Source organism: Salvelinus sp. IW2-2015, unplaced genomic scaffold, assembly GCF_002910315.2.
Source record: "Salvelinus sp. IW2-2015 unplaced genomic scaffold, ASM291031v2 Un_scaffold776, whole genome shotgun sequence".
Classification (NCBI taxonomy): domain Eukaryota; kingdom Metazoa; phylum Chordata; class Actinopteri; order Salmoniformes; family Salmonidae; genus Salvelinus; species Salvelinus sp. IW2-2015.
This window is the reverse complement of record NW_019942609.1, coordinates 462,080-467,526: the sequence shown is the minus strand read 5'-3', so window position 1 is coordinate 467,526 and position 5,447 is coordinate 462,080.

Genomic DNA, 5,447 nt, shown 5'->3' with positions numbered 1-5,447 from the left:
TTTTGACTGGATAATTTCCCTGAATCATCTCTCCATGAAAAACTCAGTTCAAATGTATTTGGCTCTAAATAGATACAGGGCTCTTTGAGTGATAGCTTGAATGTCAAATCCACGTATTTGTTTGTGGCCGGCGGATTTTATAAAGAGAGCGCCCCCATTTTCCCTTGCCATTTGAGTTTGAATTTCACAACTGCGTTTTAAATAATGTGACAGACAGGTGCGTATGAGTAAATCAATGGTACCAAATATACACTGATCAAAAACATAAAACGAAACATGCAACAATTTCAACGATTTTACTGAGTTACAGTTCATATGAGGAAATCAGTCAATTGGAATAAATTAATTAGGCCCTAATCTATGGATTTCACATGACTGGGCAGGAGTGCAGCCATGGGTGGACCTGGGAGGGCATAGGCTCACCCACTTGGGAGCCAGGCCCAGCCAATCAGAATGAGTTTTTCCCTACAAAATGGCTTTATTACAGACAGAAATACTCTTCAGTTTTATCAGCTGTTCAGGTGGCTGGTCTCAGATGATCCCGCAGGTGAAGAAGCCAGATATGGAGGTCCTGGGCTGGCGTGGTTACACATGGTCTGCGGTTGTCATGCCGGTTGGATGTACTGCCAAATGTTCTAAAACGACATTGAATGCGGCTTATGGTAGAGAAATGAACGTTCAATTATCTGGCAACAGCTCTGGTGGACATTCCTGCAGTCAGCATGCGACATCTGTGGCATTGTGTTGTGTGACAAAACTGCACATTTTAGTGGCCTTCTATTGTCCCCAGCACAAGATGCACCTGGGTAATGATCATGCTGTTGAATCAGCTTCTTGATATGCCACACCTGTCAGATGGATCGATTATCTTGGTAAAGAAGAAATGTTTACTAACAGGGATGTTAACAGATTTGTGCACAAAATTTGAGAGAAATAAGCTTTTTGTGCGTACGGGATCTTATTATTTCAGCTCATGAAACATGGGACCAACACTTTACATGTTGTGTTTATATTTTTGTTCAGTGTATTAATCTGTTTAAAGAAATTGATTTAGTTTTATCTTGATGACCATAAACTGTTATATTAACATCAACAATTTGAGGTAAAAATCACTCAATTGTAAATGCGAGTTTGTGTAAGGTAGTAACACAAACTGTTCACATTAGTGCATTATAAAGTCATTTAATATGGCAAAATAATTCAACTTGTCCATTTTGGATGATAGTATATGTTGCCCACTCACAAAATATTGCAACAATTACATACAATTGAACTGGGCACTCTAGACTGGAGCTTCTATAGTGTCTGTGCAGCTGCCTGAACGTTCGCCGTCCCTACAATGACACAGTGACACAGGCCCTCCACTGTCACTGTCACCAGACTCTCATTAAAAAGACCACTCGCTCTCTCTCTTACTGCAGGACTTTCATCAGATGTGAATATGCTGGAACAGAACCAACCACCAGACTCCATAGATCTCATTCCACATATAGTAGTCTACCCCACAGACAGACAGACAGAGAGAGCGAGAAAAAGAGAAAGAAAAAAGAGACGCCATTTTAGGTTTGATACATAATTAATTTTGTCCTTATAGCTGATCACAAGGATTCCTTCTCACAGTGGCGGCACAAGGCGAGTGAAGCCATTTTGTGAGCGAGGTGAAACTGGGAAAGAATTTAAAATAAATAAATATATAAAAAGAAAAACAGGAACAAAAGGACGCTGACCTTCAAAGGGCTCAATTACATGTTACACCCCTCCATCCCTCCATCCCCCCTCCTGTTCTCACTCCTCCGCACCGTCTGTCCGTCCAGATAAACCAGACTCGGAATCTCAATTCTGTTTTGGCGAGAGGACTTAACGAGAACTGGCTGGACTCTTTCTGCTCACAAAACCAATTTTCAGGTGCACACCAGAGGGCCGACCTCTAAAGTAAACACCCCACCCTCCTCCCCTTCCTCTCCCCCTCCTCAATCCCCCGTCACATCAATGCCCAAAACCAGCCCCCAGCCCGCACCCCCCTGCCTCTGTCACTTTATGAAGAATTCTTTTTTTCGAGAGGCAGCCATGAATTTTTATGCTGCAGTTCATTTGAACAATCGGCTTCAAATCCTGCAATGGAAATAAATATAGGAAAAAATGAAGGAAAAAAAACAAGCAATGGATAAATCATAAGACAAAAGCAGAGAGAAAAGAAATGGAGAGAGAGCGAGAGTCAGAGAGAAGAAGGGAAAGGAAAGGAAAGAAAGCATGGTAAACTGTGAGAGAGAGGAGAGGGAAAGAGAGAATCTCATCTCCTTGTGGAATAATCTGTCATTCATCAAACTGATGGGAAACGGAGAGAGGGAAAGAATGATGGGAGGTAAAATAACTAAATTTAAAAGAAGAAAGAGACTTTGGATTTCAGCAAATCTTCTACTCCATTCGGGTTTCTGCATTTTGAAAGTTCTGCATTTCAAAATATGTCTTGAAAACTTGATGGCGGACATGCAAAACATTCTGGGACTATATCAACAATGGACTAATGAAACAAATACTAAAATATAGTTTTTTGGGTGGAGTTTTCCTTTAACTTTGCCTGGACCAGGCTTACAGACTCTAGTCTAGCCATCTTTTAGGAGAATATTACATGAATAATGTATGGACCTGTTCCATTATAACCATTCATATTAATATGATTATATATGGTGTAATATAAAGGAGGGGGTGCATCTGCAACTTGACAACTTAGCATATTGGGAAAACCATAAGATAGAAACACCCACACAAACAATAGGCTTCTATTTTCATTTCACAAGAGGATTGAGTTTTGTGCATGTATTGGTGTTGTGTTGTGTGGTGTGTGTGTGTGTGTGTGTGTGTGTGTGGTGTGTGTGTGTGTGTGTGTGTGTGTGTGTGTGTGTGTGTGTGTGTAGCAGGAGGAGAAGAGAGGATAATAAACCTCTCAAATGCAACCACATGTCTTCTCTTTCACCCTGCAAGTCCTAAAACTGCAGCACACACACGACACAACACAGAACACACAAGCATCAGTACCCGGACCCAGTGACGGACAATCCACTAAGACAGGAATCTAAACCAGCACTCAGCCAATTAACTCCAGAGGTAAATGGCTATTTTTCTACAAGGACATTGATGTGGGGACGACTACAGCTGTGTTTCTGTCTGCGTCCCAAATGACACCCTATTCCCTACAACGTGCCATTTGGGATGCAACCTTGCTCAGTGTAAATGACCAGCCTCGGACATGGAACGGGCCGGGGTAGAGAGGGGAACCCCCCCCCCCCGACACACATCCTCTCAATGTCCCTGCTCAGCCAATTAACACCGTCCAGTTCAGGGCCGGGCTAGACAAACAGCATCACAGACAGGCATGCAGACAGACAGAAATGCTATACATTGAACATCCTGTAGGATACTGCGTCTAGCGTGGGTTGCTCTGACGTGACATGAGAGCGGAGGGTACATGACATAGTGCAGCAGTCAGCCTCAGGGTAGAGCGTGGACCACGCTGTAACACATGGCATAGTGCAGCAGTCAGCCTCAGGGTAGAGCGTGGACCACGCTGAACACATGGCATAGTGCAGCAGCCAGCCTCAGGATGAAGCGTGGACCACGCGTGTAACACATGGGCATGTGCAGCATGGGTCAGGCCGTTCAGCGGTAGAGCGTAGACCACGCTGCTAACACATGGCATGTGCTAGCAGTCAGCCTCAGTAAGAGCTGGACCACGCTGTAACACATGGCATAGTGCAAGCAGTCAGCCTCAGGTAGAGCGTAAGCACGCTGTAAACACATGGCATAGTGCAGCAGTCAGCCTCAGGTTAGAGCGTGGACCACGCTTGTTAACACCATGGGCATAGTGGCAGCAGTCAGCCTCAGGTCCTTCTAGAAGCGTAGAGCACGCTGTAAACACATGGCATAGTGGCAGCAGTCAGCCTCAGGTAGAGCGTAGAGCACACGCTGTAACCACATGGCATAGTGCAGCAGTCAGCTCAGCGGCATAGAGCGATGGACCACGCTGTAACACATGGCATAGTTGCAGCAGTCAGCCTCAGGGTAGAGCGTAGAGCACGCTGTAACACATGGCATATTTGCAAGCAGTCAGCCTCAGCGGTAGAGCGTTGAGCCACGCTGTAACACATGACATAGTTGCAGCAGTCAGCTCAGGGTAGACGGCTGGACCCACCTGTAAAACACATGCATAGTGGCCAGCAGTCGCTCCATGGGATTAGAGCGCTTAGAGCACGCTGTAACACATGGCATAGTGCAGGCAGTCAGCACTTCAGGTTAGAGCGCTAGAACACGGTTAACACCATGGCATAGTTGCAGCAGTCAAGCCTCAGGGATAGAGCTTGGACCACGCTGTAACACATGGGCATAGTGCAGCAGTCAGCCTCAGCGTTAGACGGTGGACCACGCGTAACACATTGGCATAGTGCAGCAGTCAGCCTCAGGGTAAGCATATAACACCGCTGTAACACAGTGGCATAGTGCAGCAGCCAGCCTCAGGCGTTAGAGCGTAGACCACACTGTAACACATGGCATAGTGCAGCAGTCAGCCTCAGGTAGAGCGTGGACCCGCTGTAAACACCATGGCATAGTGCACAGTCAGCCTCGGGTTTAGAGCATAGGGACCACACTGTAACACATGCATAGGGCAGCCAGTCAGCCTCGGGTTAAGCCGTAGAACACGCTTGTAACACATGGCATATGCAGCAAGTCAGCCTCAGGTAGAGCCGTAGAGCACGCTTGTAACACATGGCAGAGTCAGCACGTCAACTCAGGGTTAGAGCGTATAGAGCACGCCTGTAACAACATGGCATTAGTGCAGCAGCCAGCCTCAGGGTAGAGCGGTTAAGACCACACTGTAACACATGGCATAGTGCAGCATTGTCAGCCTCAGGTAGGAGCGTGGACCACCTGGTAAACACATGGCAAGTGCAGCAGTCAGGCCTCAGGGTAGAGCGTAGAGCACGCTGTAACACATGGCATAGCTGGAGCAGCCAGCCCTCAGGGTAGAGCGTGCGACCACGCTGCTAACACATGGCATAGTTGCAGCAGGCCAGCCTTCAGGTTTAGAGCGTTTTAGAGCACGCTTAACACATGGCATAGTGCAGCAGTCGCCTAGGTAGAGCGTTAGGAGCCACGCTGTTAACACATGGCATAGTGCAGCAGCCAGCCTCCAGGTAGAGCGTGGACCACGCGTAAACCATGCATTATGCAGCAGTCAGCCGTCAGGGTAGAGCTTAGACCACGCTGTAACACATGGCAAGTGCAGCAGCCAGCCTCAGGTTTAGAGATAGGGACGCTGTAACACATGGCATAGTGCAGCAGTCAGCCTCAGGGTTAGAGCGTAGAGCACGCTTGTAACACATGTGCATAGTGCAGCAGTGTCAGCCTCAGGTACAGCGAGAGCACGCCTGTTAAAACATGAACCTCACGCT